The sequence below is a fragment of the Zootoca vivipara genome, chromosome Z1 (assembly GCF_965207765.1).
Source record: "Zootoca vivipara chromosome Z1, rZooViv2.hap1.1, whole genome shotgun sequence".
NCBI classification, from domain to species: domain Eukaryota; kingdom Metazoa; phylum Chordata; class Lepidosauria; order Squamata; family Lacertidae; genus Zootoca; species Zootoca vivipara.
Window position 1 is genome coordinate 24,227,885 of NC_142583.1, and position 25,492 is coordinate 24,253,376.

General features: G+C 42.4%; 1 protein-coding gene across 41 annotated transcripts in view; it reads left to right on the plus strand.

Annotated features, from left to right (window-relative positions):
- Positions 1 to 4,609: 4,609 nt before the first annotated feature.
- Positions 4,610 to 25,492, plus strand: part of SORBS2 (sorbin and SH3 domain containing 2) — a 189,442-nt gene continuing 168,559 nt past the window's right edge. For 38 of the 41 annotated variants that reach the window (XM_088660962.1, XM_088660965.1, XM_088660976.1 and 35 more), the window contains exons 1-2: positions 15,802 to 15,935; positions 16,054 to 16,154. The gene's annotated coding sequence lies outside the window, so the exon portion shown is untranslated. Of the gene's footprint in view, positions 4,733 to 15,519; positions 15,659 to 15,801; positions 15,936 to 16,053; positions 16,155 to 25,492 lie in introns of those variants that run through there. The other 3 variants (XM_088660963.1, XM_088661007.1, XM_088660964.1) reach the window with 2 other exon arrangements.

Consider the following 25,492-nt stretch of genomic DNA (forward strand, 5'->3'; position numbering starts at 1 on the left):
AAAGGAAATGGATGTTTTGTCTCCTGAAGTGATAGGAGGACAATTTAGAGATTTGAAGAATGCAATCTGATAAACCAGATAGGGGAAGGAGACAGAAGGAAAGTGCAAGAGGTGAAAGGAAAGTTTCAAGGAAGGGGATTCTTCATTGCATCATTGTTTCATTTATAGACCTTTCCTACCACTGGTACAGAAGTATACAGGAAGCCTTTTCAGTTGCAGTATGCAGTATGACAGGGGTGGAGAACCCCAGGCCAGGGACTAAATGTGTCTCCCACACCACACCCCAGGCCTCTCTATCAGGCCCTTATAATTCTCTCTAGGTCAAATCCCTCATTGGGCCATATTTGCATCCAAAATATGTTTGTCTGACTGGAGTATGTCCTGGAAATCTGACAATGTATTTTGCTTGTCTAGATGCAGGCTAGGCAGGGTTGGTGTTTGTGTATAGCAATGAACTTAGCGTACAATGACAAAATTTACATTTGTTGCTTTCCCTCTGTCCAGCATGACCTCCAGAAGGTTGCCTCATGCTGAAAAAATTTCCACATCCCCCATGGTATGTCACAGAGGTAACCAAGAAAGAGCCTCTGATGTATACCGGTACTCATGTATCTTTTGTGGTGTTCTCTACACAACCAGGACTTAACTGGCAAGGTATGCTTGGCACAGCATAACCCCAACCATGGGAAATCTTAGAAAGTGTTATTTCTGCTGCAGAATGAGAAGCTAAATATTCATATGCCGATGCTCATATAACCAATGTGCATGTAGGGAAAGGGACACCATAGCATAGCTAGGTCTACCATTAGGCAGCATGAACCAGCTTGTCCCAAGTGGCAGCCCTTAGGTTGCCAATAGAGGGTGTTTTTAATTTTTTGTTTGTTTGTTTATCTATCTATCATCTATCTATCACCCTGGGGATACCATTGAAATTTTCTTCAGGTACCCAAATGCCTTGGGCTATTTCTGCAATTGAATGCAGTTTTCTTATTTATGAAAGATGATGATATAGATAGATAGATAGATAGATAGATAGATAGATAGATAGATCCCACTTTTCACCACTGGGTTCTCAAAGCAGCTTACAACAAGAAAAATATCCAATATAACACAATTTAAAATATAAATTAAACTTCAGACGTTTAAAATCACAGACATTTTAGAAAGAGCATTGGGGAAATGTTAACACATCAGAGAAGCATTCATTATCCAAGGCCCTCCTGAAATGAAACTGTTTTAACAAGGCATCTGAAGCTCTGCAAGGATGGTGCCTATTTGACAGGAGGAAGTTCCACACAGTTGTGCCCGCAACACTGAAGGCATGACTTCATGTTGACACAAGTCATGCTTTTAAGTCCATGGGGGACCACAAATAGTGCTCCCCCAGACAATCTCAGCAATTGACTTGGGGCATACAGAGTAAGGTGGTCCTTAAGGTATTCTAGACCTAAGTTATTCGGGGCTTTGTGCATTGGTCTAATAACCTTGAACCTAGTGCAGTAGTAAATGGGAAGCCAGTGCAGGGTTTTCCCCCTTTTTTTCTCATGTCGGTGGTCTTTTCTCATTACCAGTCTAGCCACAGCATTCTGCACCAGCTGCAACTCCCAGACCTTAAAAGCAGCATGCAGCCTATACAATACAGCACTTTGAGAGGTTTCTAAATGAATCAATTTTAGTTTCTTTCTTTTTCTGAAAGAAACTGTAATGTATCAGTGTGGTTTTTAAAAATCCGAAATCCTCAAATATCAGGCAAATAACAAAGATTATACACTTACATTAGCTGCTGATGAAGGATGGAAAATAAATTACTTTCTGACACCTACAGAAACATACTTTTTAGAAATGCCTGAGACTGCCCACACATTGTATCTGATGCACCTACAGCTGCTTGTTATGTAACTAACTGTCCCCTTTCTTTGGATGTGATAATCCATCAGTTTAAACTTTCAGATCAGAACATAGAATCCTTACCTCCCCCCCACATCTTTGAAAAGACGGAAATTCAGTTATTATCAAACATTTCGAAAATTAGCTCTCTGGATCATGAGTCATGCTGTTCATCTCTTATCTCTTATTACCTTTTGGTGATGTGACTATTCCAGTTTCCTTCATATATGCCTTCACATTTACTACAAAGGTTCACAACTTCTCCTCCTCCCCACCCCCAAATACCCCCACTTTCTTCTGTAATTGCGTTTAGATTAAAAGTGATGCTCCGTCTCAGTTGCTTGTTGTAGGGGTAAATGTATTACAGTAGGAAGGCATAGCTGAAGGCTGAGTACAAATGATTGTTAAGAGAGGAAAACATCTTACAGCAGACTTCAGAATTCCAATTTAGGCCATAGACCCCACATACTTGGAAGCAAGTTTCATTGAACTCAGTGGGATTTCAACCAGAGCAGCCATGTCCATCCAGAACATTCACTTCTGCCTCTGTTTACAGAGGTTTTGGATACCTCAAAAGCTCAGGTAAAACCCTACTGAAGTAGACCAAAGGACCTTTTGCAGATGCTCTAACACTTGGGGCCACTGCAATCCTGTTCATCTGTTATATGCCTTTACGTAGGATGCATCCAATGTGTAACATGGTTCAACTGGCATGTGCATGAAAAAACTACAATGCCTATGCCACTTGGCTTACATATATTTGGGCTTGTTGACAGAATAGTTACAAGATGGCACAGAGCAGGAGGAATGTGGGAGTATTTTGGAGGAAGAAGATTAATAGCTAAATATTTTTGCTAGAATTTGCTTCAGGGTTTATGCTTATGCCGCCAGTCCTGCATTTGTGAAGAAACTGTTGAAATACCGTACTTGTTGCAGTTTCAAAATAAGTAAGAGTTGGTGCAGGGTGGGAACCTAGTGTTGCATTGCATGCTTACCTATATCCCATTTCATCTCCTCCCCCCAAAAGCAGAAACACACAGTTATTTGCTTGAGTTGCAAAAGTTCTCATGTGCTTGTTGTTGTTTAGTTGTTTAGTCGTGTCCCGCTCTTCATGACCCTATGGACCAGAGCATGCCAGGCACTCCTGTCTTTCACTGCCCCCCATAGTTTGGTCAAACTCATGTTGGTAGCTTCGAGAACACTGTCCAACCATCTTGTCCTCTGTCATCCCCTTCTCCTTGTGCCTTGTGTCCTTCCAGTGAGCACTCAGGGCTGATTTCCTTCAGAATGGATAGGTTTGATCTTCTTGCAGTCGATGGGACTCTCAAGAGTCTCCTCCAACACCATAATTCAAAAGCATCAATTCTTTGACGATCAACCTTCCACATATTTGCCTGCATGCTGTTAGAACAAATTTTTAAGGTATTCCTCTTCATTATAGATTTCTTCACTATATGTGCTTTATACAAAGAACGTAAGAGGAACTGCCTCCAGGTATGTGCTCACACATAATGCAACAAGGGGAAGAAGACAAGTTGTCTTGGAGACAGCTTCCCATAGTGCCTTGCTGAAAAAACCTTCCACTTCTTTCAAATATTCCCCATCAATTTATTATCAAAAGGGAGATAAATACTCATGAAAAGAATGCACTGACCTTTTTTTAGCAGTGGCCAATGGATTTTATTGGGTATACTTTCTTTCTTTCTTTATGTCATCTCTCCAAGTGATCTGCATTCTGCAGCCTCCCAGGTGCCCACCCAGCTTCAGGGCTGCTGCTAAACTGCAGGGAGGACATAGACATCAAAATGTAGTCTATCAAAATGCCATCATTGTACTGTGGGGCAGGGAAACAGACAGACAAGCATATAAAGAGCCTCTCTAGCAATGCTACGCCATCCATTCTGTAGCTCTGGTCAGATGGACCTTATACCTGTGTGCTGTGCAGTGAGCTGCTTCAAAAATCACAAAGTGCCACAAAAGTACAAGGTACCAAAAAAGAAAAAAAGAGCAAGGTCAGTGGTTCTATAAATATTTTGATTAAGACATTTTTGGAATGATTGTGAATTGTTGCACTTCAGGGATCTAAAAGAACACCGACCTCTTTGTGAAAAGAATGTTACCGATAAGCCGATCTGCTCCTTATCAAGTTGGCTGTTAGAGCCGTGTTGTCAACCAGACATTTTAACATTACTCAAGCATGATGTCCAATAGTATTTATACCTTACCAAGAATGACTGGTTAAACACTGCCTCTTCTCAAAACTGACCATTATATTCTAATGCCCACAAACAAAGTTTCCATGTTTTAAAATGTCTGAACCCTGAAATAAGGTTTGATGTCAGGGTTAGACTTGAAGGCTCTCATAATCATGTTACATTTCTACTATAAGAGAAAGAAACATAATGAATATGTTTTATATACCTTTTAAATATTTCTCTCTCTCTATTCCTCCTCCTCCACTTACATTCATTTTGGGCAAGCTAATGATTAATAGTGAGATCCATCCAAGCTGATACCATTTTCCCAGTGCTTTTGAACTTTGGTATGAAGAGTTGGTTAATATTTTCCAAAAATGCTACCTTGGAAGTCTGAATAAAACTTGTTCTCACTGCCAGGGAAAACTGTGGTGGGCCAATCCTTTAAGTTGTAAATAATTAAAGTGCCCTCCAATTCTCTCTCAAATGGCTGAAAGAGGGTGGTAGACGTAACCAAGGAAGACACCTGCTATTTCATTAGGTTCACAAGCCAATGAAAGTGTGGAGACAGTGAAATACACTCCATAATGTGTCAATGCACTCTTTTCTCTGGTTCTCTTGGCTCATGAGTTCAAAGAAAATAGAAAAAAGTAAGTATTATGTTTAACTACTACTACTAATAATAATAATAATAATAATTTTATTATTTATACCCCACCCATCTGGCTGGCTATGGTGGCTCCCAACAGAACACTTAAAACAGAATAAAACATCAAACATTAAAAGCTACCATAAACAGGGCTGCCTTCAGATGTCTTCTAAAAGTCAGATAGCTGTTTATTTCCTTGATATCTGGTGGGAGGGCATCCCACAGGGCATCCCACCACTACCGAGAAGGCCCTCTGCCTGGTTCCCTGTAACCTCACTTCTCGCAGTGAGGGAACCGCCAGAAGGCACTCGGAGCTGGACGTGAGTGTCCAGGTTGAACGATGGGGGTGGAGACGCTCCTTCAGCTTTGCTCTCTGTTGATTCTCCACATCTCCCTCTGAATTTACATGAGTGAAATAGGAAGATGGGCAAGAATACAACTATGAACATAGTGTTACGGGGGGGGGGGGGGTTGCCAGGAAGAAAGAATCCACTAAACTCCTGAGTGCTAGATCCTCTCCAGAATTCCTTTATTTAATAAAAAAACATCAGACTGAATCAAGGTACCAAACACTGTTGGATTCAACTTATGCTAACAAGCCAGCCCAGCCTGGCATAACCAACTGGGTGTGTCTCATAGGAGGGACACACTCATAGGAGTGTGGCTCATAGGGGGCCTGGCTCCTTCACTGAAAATTTCAAAGGGGGATTTCCAACCTCCACAGCCCCACAGAGATGGTGCCCCTGTATGGAGCCTACATACTGGGAGCATGTGTGTGAGCAGGCTTGAAAATGCGATTTGTTTTCAGTGGGGGTTACCTCTGGGGCGTCCAGTATTTATCCTGAAAGCTGAACAGTGTGGCATTAAATAAATCTGATTGTGAATAAAACATAAATGTATGTGTGTGTGTCTTCAGAAGGGAAGAACACTCTCCTTATTCCTTGTAGATCAGTCTTTTTACATCATGGTCCCAAGGTCACAACCTCTCCGCCACAACAAATGCCTGCCAATATCCATCCTACCCAGGCCTTTAGGAAACTTGGATGGATTTGCTAAGATGCTGGGCTTTCTCCTTTGCGGTATTTAATTGCTTAAATTGTTTTACGCATGATTGTATTGATTAAACTGCTCTTAGCTGTGCGGGCATTAGTGAGCAAAACACCACAACCAAACTGGTATATAAATATTTGAGAAAGAATAGCATGCTTAATAAATTGTTGCACAGACTTCAGTTGACACATGGGCACAATCCTCTGGGAAGCTATGTTGCGAAAGCCTTGGCACTGAAATGCTTAGCAACCACTCAAGAGGACCGTCTATTACTGAAGCAAGCTATGTAGGCCTAACCCTGTCAGCTTGAATGAAGGTCCCCTTGGAGGCCATATTTAAGCCACTGTGAAATCCTTGGAGGGAAATGCAGGGTACCTCTTAAATAATTAGCTCTTACCATTCATTTAACTGGAACTTGCGCAGCAAAACTTCCCGGATATCTTTACCCATGATGCTTCTTCACAGGACTTTTAAAAAGTATAATGTCTGTGAGCTAGAAATAACATATTACATACAATAGTTCTCACTTTCACAGTGGGCATTGGGGAAACTTAAGAGTGGGTCATCTTTCCTGAGCGACCCACATCTTCTTGGGCATATTATATATGCAGGACTCTATGAATTAACAAAGCTATCAGATATTTCTGCGCCTGGCACTGACTTTCATTGCTGAAACAACTTACGAAATTCTGTAGCAATTCACAGCTGTGGCACTGCAGCAAATGAACTGAATACAGTGGTACCTCAGTCTACGAACAGTCCTGTTAACAAACTATTTGATTAACGAACTCTGCAAAACCGGAAGTAGATGTTCTGGTTAGTGAACTTTAACCCGGAAGATGAACAGAAGCCAAACAGTGGAAGGGCACTAGGAGTGGGAGGCCTCAGTAGGGAAAGCACACCTCGGTTTAAGAACACTTTGGTTTAAGAATGGACTTCTGGAACGAATTAAGTTCGTAAACCGAGGTACCACTGTATTTGAAATGCAAACATGGACAGAATCTTAAATAGGTGAAGACAGCTCATCTATCTTCTTTAACCCTAATCTGGACCATGGGATCCAGTTTTGTCTCTCTCTGTGTGTGTTTTAAGAAAAAAATGTATATGCCTCTCTTCCCCCTTTTTTTAATCTCTCTACCTCGCACAAATTGTTAAACCAGTGATACTGACTTGACAGACTTTCCTTATGCCAAAGGAACCTTGGGATTTGTGCACTGTACATACTAATATACTTGTATGGAGCAGATTAAGAAATCTCTTACAGCTTTATTAGCATTTGTACTGAACTATTATCTTTTGTGGGGAAACAATGACAGTTTAATTAGCATAGATAGAACTGGCACATGTTTGTAGTAAGGGACTGGATTTTAATGCGAACTTGCCTTTCCAAAACATGATGCCAAATTTGCACTTCTCCAAATTTTGAAATGCAGTTCTCCCCACCCCTACCCCTGCCGCCCAAGTAATGTGTACCAAAATAACCATCTACAGTAGGGGAACATATGCATAAAAATACTTGTGTTGGTGAAAATAACATTAAAACACATTATATTGAGGGGAAATACATTTGCAAATTGTGTATATTAGGCAAAATTGCATACAGAAATATGTTAATTTAAAATGCATGTGAATTTTCATGAGGGCTTTTTTAATTTAAAAAAATCAGACCAATGGAAAAGTGTGGAGAACTGATCTCTGGGAAATATGAAAAACTGAGAGAAACAAAAAATGACAGATTTGCCCACCCCTATTTGTAGCATAGATGTACTTTGCCCTTCTTCTTCCTTCTCCCCTACAATGCCTTCCCCCTTTTTCATTTTTTAAGGGAAATGTTGTAATGCCATTGTTGCAATCCAGTTTAAGTGCTCATCTACACTTACCTTTTCACCCCAAGCTTTCTAGCCACAGGTCTGCATTTTAAAGCTATATACATGCCCCCCCCCCCAGCACTTTCCCCATGAAAACTTGCTCTTTAATACTGAATTAGAACAAATGGCAATTTGGGGCTTCCTCAAATTGCAGTTAGCTCCAATTCAGCAGTAAATAGTGGGTTTTCATGAGGAAAGCGCTGGGGGAAAGAAAAAAAGGTGTGCATAGAGCTTTAAACTGCAGACCTGTGCCTAGAAACACAGCACAAAAGGAAGTCTGGCTGAGCCCTAATTCAGACTGCTTTAGACCCACCCACTGAAAACCAATGGCTTATTTGAAGAAGTGTGCATGCACACGAAAGGTCATACCAATGACAAACTTAGTTGGTCTCTAAGGTGCTACTGGAAGGGGGGGAAATTATTTTGTTTCGACTATGGCAGACCAACACGGCTGCCTACCTGTAATTAGGCTTATGGTTATATTATACAGAGGCTTGTGACCCACTGGTTAGGCTGGCAATACAATCGCCTTATATGGCCAGACTATTTCTCCTCAGATAACTAAATGCACCAGGAACTCAATTACCAGTTGACACACAGAGAACAGGGCTTCCTCTGTAAAACCGCACACATGCAAAGGAGGCATACTGGAGAAAGCTGCTATTATATGAAGGGGAGTCAATTTCCCTCTCGTGCATATTACCGTAGTTTTCATGTAGAGATGTGTTTATTTGAAGGTACTCCCATATCAAAACAGTGGTTCTCGTCAAAACTTACCACCTCAGAGAGATGGCTCGTTTCCTTTGAAATTACACATCACTTCAAGGGGCTTCAATATGTGAACAAAACCACGAGTCATATTTAGAATAGGAGAAACAAGCCATAAGGATGCATATTATCATTAAAGGAGTTCCAGTGATGTGTAGTTCACTGTCACTTTCTGACATTTGATTCCTTTCTCTGACGTGCATATAATTAATGACTTCTCATTTCTGTCACACTCAAAATTCTAGTAAAATGGGGAGGGGGCAGATACTCTTATCCAGTTAGTAACCATAGTTAATCCTACCAGTACATACACAATTAACACCAAATTTGCTATCAAATTACACAATAACTTGATCACAGTGTCAGGAGAAAAGCTCATAAAAATACCTTCTAGAACAGAGGTTCCCAAACTGTGGTCCATGGGCTTCATGCTGGTAGCCAATGACCTAAGCCTGGGCTTTAAGCAATATATTGTTTCAGTCATGTTTAGCAAAGCAGTCAGCATTTCTCTTGTCTCTTTCATCTTTTACCCAGCCCTAGCTGCCGTAGCCACAGAAGGCAGGTAGCTGGCATGCACTTCAGGATTTATGTCTATTCCTGAACTTTCTCTCATTTGGTGTTGGTTGTGTGTGTGCCAAGGGCCCTGATTTGAAAGTGGCTGATCTCTAGATGCTTTTTGCCTCTGCGGGTCAGAACAGACACAGTACAGAGTATCTACTAGATTAGGTCCTGGCCTCATACCCTGATGATCCAAGGAGGACCAAGGTTCCTGACACTATGTGTAAACAAGATTTTCCTTCAGTGGAGGATCAAGATTCACCAACAGCTCTTTCCCAGCTCCTCCCTGAACATTCTATTTTATGTTGAGTGTTTTTCCCTAGCCCAGCTGAATTTGTCCCAACCATTCATGCATATAAATCCACAGATTAAAAGATTTAAAATGCCCAAGGTGAGTTCACTTGCCATGATAACAAGTCCACCCCTTCGTATTTGTTCATGGGTGTCTTTGAAAAGCTATCCTAGGAATCTTTAAATGGAACACTAACCTAGTACTCAACTCTCATTGGCGAGGTATGCATGGAATATAATAAAACATGAGACACTTGGTTGGGATTATTGACTTCACTGCAGCGATGACAAGACAGATCAGCTCCCCTAGTAAATCCCTAGTTTGTAAACAAGATTCACAACCAGTGAAGGATCCCTTTCCTCTAAAAATCATTTTGACATGTTAGCTTTTGCAATCTACTCTTTAAAAAAAAAGTGCGTTTATCTTAAGTAGTTTGAGGTATTATGCATGATGAGCATTATAAAAAGGGACTATTTTTCCACAATGTCAATCTATAGCCATCATTTTACACCTTTTATCTTACTAATCGCAACTCTATGTTGTGTGTGTGATTATATGTTCAAAACTAAATATTGATCAGTCTTTAGCCCTCTTAAATTGAGAATAACAGCATAAATCCAAGATTCATGTTCAAAATCTAGAAGCTCCATTAACAATACATTTTCTGGATTTTTTGTAAAATTGCATTAGAAAGAATGGCCAGTAAGTAGAATTGTGGGGAATAGTTCAACAGTGGTCATGTGATACTAAGAGCCTACATAGTTTCACCAGGCTCCATAAAAGCACTGAGTCTGTCTTGAACAGCACTGGATCCCACCCAGGCTAGCAGCAAGGTTGCTGTGCACTTGCCTTTTCAGTACAGTTCTCCAAAATGGCAGCCATTTTGTATGTGTCAGATAACTCATCATTAAGTTGTCTTAAATGACTACGATGTATTCTTTTGGAATCAGGCAGGACCTTAATATAGCAGAGGAAAGACTTATGCCAGGCTTCCTCAAACTCGGCCCTTCAGATGTTTTGAGACTGCAATTCCCATCATCCCTGACCACTGGTCCTGCTAGCTAGGGATCATGGGAGTTGTAGGCCAAAAACATCTGGAGGGCCGAGTCTGAGAAAGCCTGACTTATGCCAAGGAGGCATAAGATTGTAATTCAGGCTCAGCTTTAGCCTCTGCTTTTGTGTGAGTGAGGTTAAGGACCACAACCCTTAGAATTTAAATGATATCAGGGCTGCCCTCCCAATTGTCAACATCCTCATGGATGCATGAGTGAGAAGCCATCCACAGTACATTATTCTTGGCTCTGCTTATCTTCAAGACCTCCTCTTACAGTACTTCCCCCTACTTGCATTCTTAAAATGTTTGTGAAGATTCAGTCTGGTCTTTGCAGCAGGTGAACAGACACACAAGACTGAGACATGCCATCTCAAGTTGTTTGTGGCTGTTTGCACATTACCACATACATCTTTCTCTAGTTTCAGGTTAAGCAGCGGAGCCTTTTATCAGGGAAATGGCATGGAAACATGAGAGGAACTTAATTTTTAAAGCCATTGATTGATATTTGCTTGACAACCGTAAACCACTGTTACAAAGATGTTGAAAACACAATCTCTTTGAAATTACTACAAAAACCTAGAATACAAATTGTGCATTCATGAACTGCCCATTTGGAATTCAGATAAATAAATGAAAGTACAATATGGGGAACCACCATAAACTAAGCTCAGACTGCATTATCTGAACCACCTTTTTTGCATGGACCTAGTTTTTAGTTTGGATTGGGATGGCAAAAATTCTGTAGCTCAGTGAATGTTGTTCAGGCATGGTCAAACACTAAGGGGCTGAGCCAGTTGCCTGCTGCATCAAGCTTTCTTATCTACCATTTTTTAGTTATGCAGAAACAGAAGTCTATGGTGGTTGCCATCCACTTTATTTAATACATTCAACTCCTGCAAGAAATACATGTCCATTATGGATTTTAGCTTTAGCAACCCACAGAGTGCAAATAGTGCAAATAGAAGGTAATGAAATTATTTTGTCTTGCATAGCCCTGGCTGACTTTGAGAAGGGGTTTGTATGTGTGCATCAGTGAAATGCTGTATACCAAATCAGGCCTAGAACATATTCAGGCATGTGGCTTGCTTTCCCTGTCTCTCTACAGCAGGCATCCCCAAACTTCGGCCCTCCAGATGTTTTGGACTACAATTCCCATCTTCCCTGACCATTGGTCCTGCTAGCTAGGGACCATGGGAGTTGTAGGCCAAAACATCTGGAGGGCCGCAGTTTGGGGATGCCTGCTCTACAGCATAGTCTCCTTTTTATGACACTGTGGGTTTCTGAATAGGCCATCATAAGCAGAACCTACAGTTCTGTGTACTGTAGCTCACAACCCAAATTGATAAGTGTGGAAAATTATAGTTACTGCTCATGGTAAATGTAGAGGAATAAAGCAGAATTGCATATTTTGCAAACTACTCATAATTTTGATAGAATAATGACTACGGCAGTGTTTCTCAACCAGTGTGCCTCCAGATGTTTTGGGACTACAACTCCCATCATCCCTAGCTAGCAAGACCAGTGGTCAGGAATGATGGGAGTTGTAGTCCCAAAACATCTGGAGGCACACTGGTTGAGAAACACTGGACTACGGTAACAAGCACCTCCAATGATGCAGAATCACAGCCTCCCTAAATAGGAAGACATCTATATTGCTGCAATGTGTTTTATGTGGGGCTACCTCTGAAGATGGTTCAGAAACTTCAGCAGGTGCAGAAGATGATAATGCCTTGTCAGACTGGATGGGAGCCAATAAACTGAAGCTCAATCAAGATAAGACTGAGGCACTGTTAGTGGGTGGTTCCCTAGACTGGATGGATGGGAGGCTGCCTGCTCTTGGTGGAGTTACACTCCCACTGAAAAAGTGAGCACACAGCTTCTGGATCCATTGCTATTCCCTGAGGCTCAGGTGGCCTCAATGGCATGGTGTGCCTTCCATCATCTTCAGCTAGTGGCCCAACTTTGTCTCTTTCTGGACAGGGATAGCCTAACTACAAGATATTGAGTGTGTGGTGGCTCCATAACTTTGTACAATGATTCTGTTTAAGGTTAGTACAAACCACTGAGAGACGAATAGGGATTTGCAGTACCATCTCTCTATTTGCTGTACACTTTACAGTCGAGGAGTTCCTAAACTAATTGCAGCGAAGTGGTATTTGTAAGTGATGCAAAGTAATTATATGTCAGTAATAAATTGTAGAAATTGCTATGTGCGCATCTGCCAACAGCTTTTGAGTCAGCAGCAAAATCAGCAAATTGGTACTAAAAAAGAGACCATACTGGTCAGTGCCCATGGGCCATGGTTCAGGAAAGAGATTTTGAGTCATAGCAGCTGGCAGCATTCTCTGTCTGGAGCTCCTGAGGCTCTTAAAATTGGCTAACCCCCCCCCCCAACCAAATACTTGATTATTTGCTGCTAATAATAATTATCCTGCATTAGAAAATCAAGCAATTGGAACAAGGCCCAAGAAAAGCCAAACACCAAGATATTGCTACATGCAACCCCAGTCTCTGAGCAGCAAGAGACTCCAGGAGTTCCTGCACTTTCCCAGGGTTCAGTTTCCTAGGAATGAGGATCAATAGAGACCATGGTGTCCTTAGGATATATGGTTTGAACTACACATACCGGTATACAAGCTGAGCACAGGGTGAGGAAGCTCACACCCCAACAAACCTTGCTTCCCTATTAGGTTTCCAGCCAAGCTCCAAGTCCAGAACAGAACAGGCAAGCTCATAACAATACAACATACATAGGAATCCAATGCATGTTTACTCAGAAGTAAGCCCTATTGTGTTCAGTGAGACTTGCTCACAAGCAACTGTACATATATTGCTGACCTTAAGGAAGTTCATGTATGGAAAGGGTCCCTTCCCCAACAGAGATCCTGTGAAAATCTTTCTCCTGGACAATGTGGGGTGCCGCATGTTAACTTCCATGAACTTCTTCACTCTTTCAAGCCTGATTTGGGGGTTCCCGCAGCAGTTCCTAAGCCTAGCACCCCATTGTTCAGGAAGGCCCTTGACCCTCCAGAGGGGCTTTTCAGAGGAGCACAGGGATACAGGGGAGGCCAGTCCACCTATGAGGTCAGATGGGGCAACTGCATGAGGGGATGGGATCCACTGTGGCAACATCCCAATGTTGATCTCCCCCTTGCCACTCCTTGTTCCTGATAAAGGTCTTCCTATATCTCTTCTTACCTGAAAGGGAGGGGTGCAGCAATTTGTGGTTTGCCTCAGGTGCCAAAATGTGTTGGGCTGCCCCTGGCTTGTTTACTGGTTATTGTAATTCTGCAAGGGGTAAACTGTAGTACCCACAATTATTTGAGGCAAATAATGTGCTTTTTAGATATTGTGTGTACACAGCCTTAGTCATAGGAGCCAACTCCTAGGGGCCGAGGTCCCTTCAACCTCCCCCCCATAAAATATGTGAGGGGGCATGCCCCCCCCCAAGTTGATGGGTATTACCATTCAAATGGTGTGTGTGTGTGTGCTGCCCCATGTGATCCATTATGCAAGGTGGGGCTTTCCTGCTTCCCCCAAAATTTTCTTCAAGTTCACAACCCTGGCCTTAGCACAGGGGTATGGGAAGCCACCTCTTGGAACCCTTGTCATTTGGGCGACTTTGGTTACAGTCCTGTGTGTGCTTATTTGAGAATGCCTCCCAGTAGAACTTCAAAGTAACCATGCATTGTTCTGGACTGCTTGTATTGAGCAAAATATACAAATGTTTGGCATAGCTTTTAAAAAAAGTCTACTCAGCACCTCTTTCTATGCTGCCTATGGCAGCCACTTTTTGATAAAAATGCATTTCTATCAATATATGAGCACCGGCACCTCCGTTTTACCAAAACGAAAAAAGAGAAGGAAAGCACTGTGTGTCTACCATTTTTAAAACGAAAATGTTGTGGTGTCCTAATGTAACATTGGTGCAACCATACAAAGTGAAAGTGTCCACAGCTCTTCAGACTGCTATGAGTCAGCAGGAACATCTGATTGGGATATAAAGTATGTACAACTGCAGAATAAGGCACTATGTGGCAGGATGTAAGCTCTGAGAAGAGATGTGCAATAGCCACTAGGCATTTCAATAAGTTTTATGCAAACTCACATAAGGTCTTTCAGTATCCCCACAGATCTCTCAGCTGGGCAGAACTCACCAAATACATGAGAAATACTTATGTGAGATAATGCAGAAATTCTAAAGGTGGAGCCATTTCCATCTCTGTCCCAAGATATTAAAGCTTCATCTGTTGAATGCATTGGAGACCAACCATTAAAGGCCTTGCTGGGAAAACAATGGTGGCACTCGGACTCTGAAATAACAGTGCTAGTAACATTCCATCTACATTCCACATAGAAGGCAACAAATGTTAAGATCTCTTGATTTACCATTTTAGGATGAATATTGGATACTATTGATTCTCACCCCCTTGCCCCACCATCCCACATTTATGGAAGACCATTTAAAGAGTGGTCACAGTGAAATTGCTCTGGAAAAAAGTATTATCGTTGATAATATTTAGATAGGCATTTCAGTAAGTAAGGGGATTCCAACAGACATAAAGAGGGCGCTTCAGAATAAGCAGACGATCGCCTTATAAACATTTTACAAGCCTCAGACCAATTTTCTACACTTGCCGCTTCATACAATAATGAAAGAGAAAGAGGGAGGAGAGGAGGCATGAAGAAGAAGAAGAAAGAAAAAGGGGCGTGGAAGAAGAGAGAGAAAGAGAGAAAGCTAGTTTCAGACAGTGTGTCAACACTGACATTTATTTTATTTTATGCTGCCCATAGGATAGGACTCTAACATTGCCCAACTCCAGCTAGGTTTGGAGCAAACGACCCAAAATCTCCGTCGCGTCTAATTAATGGGAGATTGGCAATATCTGCGTGAACACCCACCCACCCCCTTTCCCGGTACTTATAAGACAAACAGCAATTAACCTCCTGTGTTGAGGGGGGGGGTGAGATCCGCACATGATCAACCATGCTTGGTGGATAAGTCTGTTGGTTGTTGCCATGGCTACAGAAAGCTAGTGGAACCCAATGAGCTGTCTGCAGCAGTGCTGAAAGGACCAGCCATTTTGCGGGCGCGGGGGGGGGGGGGGGTAAAGAGTGTGTTAGCATATTATGCTGGGCTTTAGCGTGGAGTACACAAAGCGCGGGGGGGGGGCGTAATTTATTGCGAGGAAACTGAAGAAACGAGCCCATTATAGGTCTAATTAATAGAGCCGGGAATGCCTCCCAGCTGCCATTTTGACAAGCTGCCTATCGCCGCTGCTCTCCTCCCCCCCACCACCCCCAGCTGAGAAAAGGTGGAATGCAGCGTGATAAAGGGTACATATCTCAGTCTCGCGCGCGGGCAGGGGCTGCTTTTTGTGTGTGTGTGTGCGCGCGCGCGCGCGTCTTGTTGGGGTGGGGGCTGGGTGGGAAGCGAGGCTCCTCTGCAGTTATCTCCACAGCTCGCCGGCTGGGCTCTCAGAGCGCGAGCTGGTGACCCAAAAGAAGGGTGTTGCCCTCTCCTCACAACACTGATCCTGCACGCTGCCTCCTGCTGCTGCTGCCGCCGCTTCATGCAAATCACACCCCTGACTGAGAGCGAGCAAGCAAGCAGGTGTGCAGCTCAAGACGAGCTCTGTCTCGTGTGTGTGTGTGTGTGTGTGTGTGTGTGTGTGTGTGTGTGTGTGTGTGTAAAAAGCCCTCTCAGGTTTGTATGCACTTCCTATTAACAGATTGCTGTCTTGGGAGCATCTGGCTGTGGATTTAGTCGGGGAAGGAGGTTGTTGCTGCTGCTGCTCCTGCTCGTGCGCGCCTGAGCTGCTCGGCAAGAAAGGTAAGCTTTTGTTCGCCTGCTTCCAGTTCGTAGCCCTGAAGACCCTAGTGGTGTGTGTAAATGTCTGTATGTATACATTTCGCTTGCATTAAGTTGTTTGTTTGTTTTAAAAAAAACAGTCCATGTTGATTTCCCATTCAATTGCCCGGAGGATTATTTATTTTGATGTGTAAAGTGGAGAGAACCTTTCTTTCAATACACAGATAATCGATCTGTCAGTCTTGGGCTACTACTGCAAGCGAGCAGTTGCTGTTGGGATCTGTGTTAACTCCCCCCCCCTCTCACTTCATTTCCACATTCAGAGATGATGATGTGCATTCGGGGTGTCTCCTTTTGTACCACCACGGTCCCAACTCTAGGAAATCATCAGTATGCCCCAGGACTTGGGGAGAGTTTTTAAAAGTATAACAACAATCTGCAGCCCTTGAAACCCCTCCATATTGCGGTGTTGACATTCTGCCCGGCGTGAATGTTGCTATATAACTAGATTAAAAGAGCACCGGCCACCCCTTGCCCTCGACACTACGGCTCTTGCATTGCATTGCATTGTTGTAGTATGTAGGTCATAAGGGAAAAGAGGCGTTTGCACTCGTCTTGTGGGCTGCACGCCCCGTTGCTGTGTTTGATTAGTTTCTGATGGCTGTGCTGTTAAGAGGCGAATAAGGTAGGAGAGAAACAGTTCACACCTCCTTTTCAAAGAGCTTCCACAGACCCACACTCAGGCACACACGGAGCACAACACACCCATTGTGTGCCTGAGTTTGGGGCTGGCTTGATAGAAAGGAAGCCAGTTCTCCACATGGACCACAAATGCAGCTAGACTGGAGTGGAGAGGGAAACTCCTTTGAAACACAACCTCGGTGGCAAGCTGCATGTTAAGAGCAATATTGGGGACAAAGGAAATGAAAGATACACACATGCAATGTCTATAGACCTAACTGAAGCAGAGTGGTTCTGGCATATGTCTAGGTGCTAAATGTATAGGCTTTTGGTTCCTTGAAATAACTCGTAAAACTGGTCAATAAAACCACAATCTGTTGACATAGTATAAGGCAGATAATGTTTAAATTACGGTAAAGGAGAAAATTGTACTCACTCCAGGCTACTACCATAATGGGTGGCTGTTGTTTTGCCAGAATGCCATCATTTTTGGCTGCTTAGAACGATGTTGAAAACCTGGAGTGCATTTCATGTTTTTATAAAATTCCATGCTTTTTCAAAGCACTACTGGATAATCTTTATAATATACTTAACATAATAGAATCGCTGCTAGATTAAACATTACAGATGGCTGCGCCGAAGTCAATAGGTAAATTAGTAACAAAGGTAGTATTGTGTGCTGGTGAAGCAATAAAGGTGCCAAAGTCCAATACATTTTCAGATGTCTTTTCCATATATTTGTGTATATATTTATGAGCATTTATTAAAGGCGATCAGGAAATAGTGTACTCAAGTGTGCACAGAATTGCACATTCACATTTAGAATCTCTTGTCTACCAAGTCCTTTGCAAAGCATCTTCTATGTTTTGTGTTGTTTGTTAGTTTCATCCTCAAGCACTTAAGTTACTTGAACTGGCCTATTTTATATTTCTTGTCTTCTGTTACACTTCAAGATCTTTCAGAGATAGGGCCTGACTGCCCCCCCATCCCTTTCGCTATGGTGTGTCATTCATTCATAGTATCAAGCAGATTCAATTTAACAAATATTTATTGATTCTTCTCTGTGTCAAGTCCACTGTTAAACACTGTGCTGCTTCACACAGCACATTTTTTTTAAAGGATGGCATTTTTAACAGGGGCTAATGTAAGTATTGTGTGCAGATCATAATGAATGAAGTTTGTACACACAAGTTGCTCTCTGTGTGTACACAGTGTACACGTGCTGGGATGTGTTGACATTTAAATTTTGCCACAAAATTCCCTTTTCCTTGCCACTTCATAATTTATGGAGTACCTTGTGTTAGAGTTTTCCCACAGGATTCCAAAAATGGTATTTGAATGGAGCTGTGCTCATTGAAACATACTATCAATTAAAACATGGATTTCTTCTGCTTTTAATAGCACGTTGACCTCAGTCACAAGTAATACACTGGAGCCTTAAGAGCTGGCTTGCACATTCAGAAAAATCTAGTCATATAATCATGGAGGACCCTAGCAACTCCAGAGACAAATGTGGTTTAATGAGGGGAAGATATGCCAGGAGAGTTGGGGGAGAGACCCCCCCTCTGCTAAATTCTCAAACATGTCCAGAGGGCTTCAAGAAGGGTAATGTTATTTCTTCACCTCACACTGGATTTGCAGACACTTGGAAGTAATGGAGAATATCCTTCTTGCTCTTTTTTTGAGTGCCTTCAAAAACATGGCACTAAAGGAACCAAGTAGTTAATTGCATAGTGGGGAGAGCAGGACTATGCTGCACCCACTATGTCTGTGTTGCTTCATCTTATGAATTGGAAAGGGAGATGCCTGCAGAAGGTAGCTTGCTGTATGTACCTAGACTTCCCCCTGCTCATAGTGTGGAATTAGGGTTCTTTGTTATGGAGTGGAGCCTAGGCACGAACAGGCGACTTACCTTGTACAAACATTTCTTTTGCCTAACTCATGGTTTTCAAGGGCTGCTGGGTGCCGCAGGCAGGCAGAGCCCCACTCATCCCTTCACACAATTGTTAATCTTGTGGCAGGAACACCCAAATAGGGCTCTAGCCGCCCAAAATGTAGCTCTAGCCTCTGTTCATCAAGTAACTTGGGGAAGTGGCACAGGTGACCAAAGCAATGTAGTTAGGCTCAGCTGTAGTATCCAAGCTGGATTGGAGTAAAATTGCCCCAAGCTTATGGGGCACAAGCATAACAAGGCAGCAGGGAAGCAGTGATTTCATTTCATTCCATTCCCTTGTTTGCTCTGTTTCATGTAGAAAAACAGATGGTGCTACCTGCTTTTCTGTGCCAGTGCATCAACCTTTAAATAAATATATATAACTGCCTCATCACATCTAGTTCTTAAGACAGTTGGATTGAAAGGCAGACTTGTTTTCGGGAGGCCAGATGTTGGCAAGCTGATCAAGACTTATTCTAGAGATGACAAGAAATGATGGCCAGTACCCTGGCGATCAATGGGGTGACAGATGTCGCAGCCAGATCGCCCTCACATCCTGCACTCAGATCTGCAGGACCAGTCTTCCCCCCCCCCCCAGAACAAGACAGCCATTGGAATAGTAAACACGGGTTTGGACTGTGGGAAGTAGTTCCTTCGCTCGGGTACGAAACTGAGAACTTTGAGCAGCACCAGGGGAAAGGCCAGCTGGACCCGCCCTCTGGAAACATAGCCCCTTCAAACTTATAGACTCTTGTATCCACCCCGAATGACAACCCCCATAGCCCTGTAAAGCATTTTTATTTTAATAGCTGGTATACGACCGTAATAAAGCTTGATTGATTGATTGATTGATTGATGGCCAGTACACCTTATTGTTACTTTTATATTTTGTCTTTCCTCAAAGGAGCTCAAGGCAGTATGGAAGAGCCTTCACACATTTGGGGAAAATAGTTTCTCTGGGTACTTCAGGAGTGGGGGAACCTGTAGTTCTCCAGACGTTCCCTGGTAGGTAGTCAGGAATGATAGGGGTTTCAGTACCAATAGTATCTGGAGGGCCACATATTCACCATCCCCATGGTACTTAGTTTTTGTGATTTTATCTAGAAATCTAAGTTGTGCTAGGGGCAAGGAGCAAGAGTCCATCACCCTGCTCTGTCTACTCTTTGTGTCAGTCTTCACCATAGCTCTGACAATTTTATTTATGACACTACAGGCAATCCATGGTTTTTTTTACCACAGGGGTTACTTTCTGGACCCCCATGCATGTTGGTGGGGCCCGCATAAAGCATTTTGCCCACCCCCATTCTGCCCCTTCCCTCCTTGCCCCCTTTCCACCCCCATCCTGCTATTTTAGTGATGTTTTAGGGCAGTGGTTCCCAACAGGTGGTCCGCGGACCCCCAGGGGTCCGCGAGCTATGCCAGAGGGGTCCGCAAGATGCTATTAGAATAAATAATATATTAAATATATTTCGTATGATCACAGATTTTTTGTTTTGGCCGCTTCCTGCATGAGCAGAGTCTAGCGCAAAACTAGAAATAGATAGAGGCAGTAGTTCTGCTGTATGCCATTAGGTGGCGCTTTACAAACACTACTGTTTTGCAAAGAGGCAGTGCGCACATTCTACTAACGCTCACCTCCCCAAGATGCTTTGCGCGCGTCGGCTTCATTTGTGCGCTACTGCGCAGGTACCCTGTCTTCTCCATTCCCCTCTCTCCTCCCTGGCACGCGCCGCCTCTTTGCAAAACAGTAGTGTTTGTAAACAAAGCATTGTTTTTCACGGAAGCTACAGTTCGCGTAGTTAAAAATGGACCGTTGGTTAAAAAGTGGTTCGTTAAAACGACAAAGGCCTACAGATGAAGAGGAAGATAATGCATTTGATGTTCAAGCAAGTAAGTCAGTGACTCTCGAACCGATCTTGTCAGTGTCCATTGAACCTAAATCGTCGGCGTCCCTTGAACCTAACTGTGAGGGACAGGGAATACCGAGAAGTCCCTCCCATCTTAAGGTCCAGCCTATCCCCAAGCACGGGGGAGAGCTCTGCCTCCAGCGGAGAATCAGGAAGTGGTGTCCGAGGCTCAGGCAAGGTTGTGGAGCCACTGACCCAGGTGGGACAGGAAAGGGGAAGCCCGGGGGGGAGGCCAATCCCCCCGACTCCGGAATTGTGCAAAAAACGTCGGGGGAAGAGGCTGGGTCTTCCCAAGCTTCTTTGTTGGAAGAAAATGCGTCAAACTCCATTCGGAGGTTCTGACACCTGACCGAAAGCATGTATATAGATCACTCTGAGCACTGTAAATAATCAGCACTTAATAAAAGTCTAAAAGGACTATGCTGCGAGGAGTCGTTACTCTAGAGTAGCCGCATCAGCGCCTCTGACACTAACCCTTCCAAGATCAGTGTTAAGCTTACTGGAAAAATTAGAAAATATAACTCTGATTACTTGGAAATCGGTTTTACGGTTTAATGGGGGTCCTTGTCACAATAGCGGCTCGATGAGGGGTCCTCGAGAAAATTTTGTTGGGAACCCCTGTTTTAGGGTTTTAGTGATGTTTTACTGTATGTGTGCGATCACACATCCATCAGTCATTTCTTGTATTTATATTTATACCCAATCACCAAGTTCTCTGGAAGAATTTCAAATAACAATAAACACATTTTTATACAACCCGTAAACCACTGGAACAAAAGGTATTTCATACAGTGTTAGCAAGATGATACAGGTGACCAGTTTATCATGCAGCTGCATGCACAGCTTGGTAAACTGCCTCTTGGTAAATAGTCATCTGCATTAATTAATTCACTTGATGTTACCTATTGTCCAGCATTTGTTGTGGGAGGGCATTAAGCTGACATTTAATGGAATGCCATTCATGTCCAGCTTTCGTACACCTGCAGGTTACAGAAAGGCAGAAGCTACAGGAGCTGTTCTTTACTGACAAGTATATGAATCTTATAATCTATATTTGTTTGTCAATATGCTCATTTTAGTGGACAGTAATTTACAGGCATTTGTCTAAGGCCTATTTTTCACAAGAGATTGTAAATCTGTCTTGACTGTAATCCATCAGAATGCAGGTGGGATCTTCACATGCACCTCCCTAACAACAGCAAAAAAATAAAAAAGAGCCCACATTGCAAAGGTTGAGAAGGCTATGCTAGAACTCTACATCTCCCTGCCATGCCAGTTCTCAAGGTGGAGGGAATTTATGTGCATTGTAGGAGCATTCAATCATGTTGAGCCCCCCTTCCACCCCTGCAATCTTGAAGTAGTAACACAGGTTTACCACCTGCAGTGAAAACTGGATATGTGTCTCTAACAGCTGAATATACAGAGCTCTGAAAGCAAAGAAAAACAAGACAAATGGTCACGTGAAATATCCCAGCTTTGGCGGTATGGCGCTGTTTTGTAGCAAGTTCAGTGTGCAGGGAAAAAAGTATTCGGATCTCAGGATATGGTGTAAGATCCAGTGTTAGTCACACTAACATTGATCCATTGAAAGAAAAGGATTTGACTGATGTTCATTGATTTCACTCTTGACTATGACTTGGTTGGGTATCACCAATGGTCTGGAGGCACATGAGGTCTGCCTAGGAACCACTTTACTGTATATGCCACCTGGGGTTCCATGTATACCCGAAGGAGTGTCTCCACCCCCAGCATTCAGCCCGGACACTGAGGTCCAGCTCTGAAGACCATCTGGCAGTTAACTCATTGTGTGAAGTCAAGTTGTAGGGAACCAGGCAGAAGGCCTTCTCAGTGGGTGGGGTACAATGAATCAATTATTATTATTATTATTTTATTATTATGGAAGAAAAGTGGAATATGAATGCAAATGAAAACAACAAAAAATACTTGAATAATCCACCTTCTCCCGTATTACCCCTCTTGTCAATCTGTTCAATATTTGAAGGTATATTCAATAACTGAGGGCCTATCTCATGGGCCTTCATGGCCAGAAGTCTGGTGTTAGTCTTCAGAAGCAGATGCTTTTCAGTGGTGGTGCAAACTTTTTGAAGTGCCAACCTCAAGGGGGTCACCGAGCCCTAGAACTATATACGTACCTTGAAACACCAGGTGAAAACTGCCCCTTCCAGAAGGCATTTGAAACTAGCTACAGTAGTTGTGAGAAACTTGTTATACTCTTTATTTGTTTTGCTAGTTACTTCCTGCTTGTTTTTACTGTTCTTACTGCTGATATTTTTGTAATGTGTGTTTTAGATTCATTTGTTTAGCTGTTTGCACTTTATTTATATAAAAATATTTATAAAATATGTAAAATTCTGGAATTGGTTTGGATGAAAGAACAACGTGTTGTGTGTAAAATGAATGTTAAAATGAAAAGTAGAGCATAAACATGGGATCCTCTTGCCCACCCAAAGTTGCTGGACCTGTCATCCTTGACTACTGGCCACACTGACTGGGGCTGATGGGAGCTGGAGTCCAGCAACTAGAGTAATGGTAGTTAATTACAGTCCTCCAGGAGAGCCCCTGGCATTGTATGGTATGTCTGTTTCAACTAACATTAGAACAAGTTGAATTGTTATTCCTTGGGACATATGGCCATTTAAAATTGGGGTGAGTTTGCATGATCAAAAGTCATAGCAATTTTATGCTCTTTATTTGTTTTCTTTAAAAAGAAAAGAAAACTCATCTCGTAATATAAATGTTTCATGTGAATACTTGGAACACACCTTTTGAAGTTCCTTTACTATGGCTGCCTTTTTCTGTAACTTTTTTAATTTTAATATATTCTGTTTTGGTTGCATGGAGAAGTTTGCTTTTCCCCATCAAAGTATTTTGGAAGGAGCAGTTGTCTGAGAGGCTTATTAAGACTGTCTTTGTCTTCGGTGAGTCACTAGGTGCCAGTCTTTCCAATTGCTCTTTTGTGTGAGGATGTCTGTTGTGTTTTGTAGTACTTCGTTCTGCCACTTGGTGCTCCTGCTTTGCTAGGGTTTATGAACAAGACAAGCTGTGCTCTGAGTGAAGGCAGTAAATGGAATGAAATAAAAACACAAACATATTCCCATTCAAAAAGTACACAAGTTTAAAGCTAACACGTTTAGTGTTTTGCTACCAGGCCACAGAAAGAGAACACTGTATCCATTTATGATTACAAATTGACTTTTGGCTTCTGTACTGAGAACCAAACTACACATGACATTAAATGTGTGAAAGCATTTACTCTGCATGTTCTGTATTCACTAAATATTGGCTGGATGGTGAGAAGAAGGAAGAACAGAACTGGGGGACACAGCTTTCCCAAAAAGTGAATATTGGCCCCAGAAGGGAAACTTCAATTGGTGCGAAAAGCAACAGTTTTTGACTTGTCATTCCATCAGGTCTCAAATGCAAATAAGGAAGTTGGCTTATGTTATCACTGTTGTGGTTTGTTTTCTGTTTCTGTTGACTTTCCTGCTCATCTAAGTGGATATGCCATTTGCCCAGACTCTCATACAACTGATTAGGGGAATGCATACAATATGTCAAGGATGGGGAATCTGTGAGCCACCAGATAGATATTGTTGGGGCATAATTCCTGCCATCTCTGTCGATTTGCCATGCTGGCTGGGGTTAATGAGAGTTGGGAGTCAATCAACACCTGAAGGGTCACAGGTTCCCCATCCCTGTGATATGGGCATGCAATATGACCCACTCATTTCCATGCACAAATTCTAACCCTGTTTACAGACAGATGCCAAAGTCGTATCTTTGGATCATGTGGATCATAATAAATCTGCCTGTATTTTTACAGTAATCGCAAAAGTATGTTGCAGAAATCAAGTAAACAGCACAGGAAAATATATGTTTAAAAGCTACTACAGTATATGATCTCCGTAAACATTAACATTTTAAATGTATGTTGGAGGCATTCCCATAATTCACTCAAGGGTATGATTCAGGGTTTTTGTCATCAACCAATGTCTCCTAATAGTGCAAAATCTTACTGTAATTATATACACTAATAGCAAACTCCTTCTCTGAATATGGATTCTTATGTAGCCCAAATTGCACATATTTCCATTCCACACATGAGGAGATATCGGCAGGCTTGGGGGAATCGGGGAATTCCAAAGCTTGCAGAAATACAAAAACATAAACAAAACAAAACCCAATATCTTGGAGGGGAGACAAAATATTTGATGGAGTACGCTTTCCAGTATGTATGTCCCAACATGGCCTTTGAGAGCAGTGTGGGAGGCCTCTTGGTGGTGATGCCAATAAGCCTTACCTGTTTGGTGGTAACACCTGGAAGTCCCCCAATTATGGAACTCCCTCCTGTGGAGATATGATTGACAGTCGGAGAATTTGCCTTCTCATAGAACTGCTACTGCTTATTGAATTGCTTGTGCCCTGACAAGTAATACGTCACATTCAACAAAGCTACAAATCAAGAAAACCCAAAACAAATATGTTTTTTCCTGTTCATGATGAACTTCTTACTCTTGAATTTTTTTCTTTCATTTGAAAAATAACTTGTTTCTGAACACTGTTCTTATGTACTGTACTCCTTTTTAACAAGAAAGAAGCACTGATTTGGGTGCAACTGTGGATTTGATGTTTTCAAGTCAAATGTTACACATTTGATCTGATGGGAAAAGAAATTCCATTTGAAAAAGCTGGAGCATATTCTTTTTATATCAGTATTGCTTTTATGAAAGATCTTCCCCAAGACTTTATGCGAAATTGTGAACACAAATTATTTTTGTGTGTCTACTTTACCTTTCAGATTTAAAAGGAAAGCATTG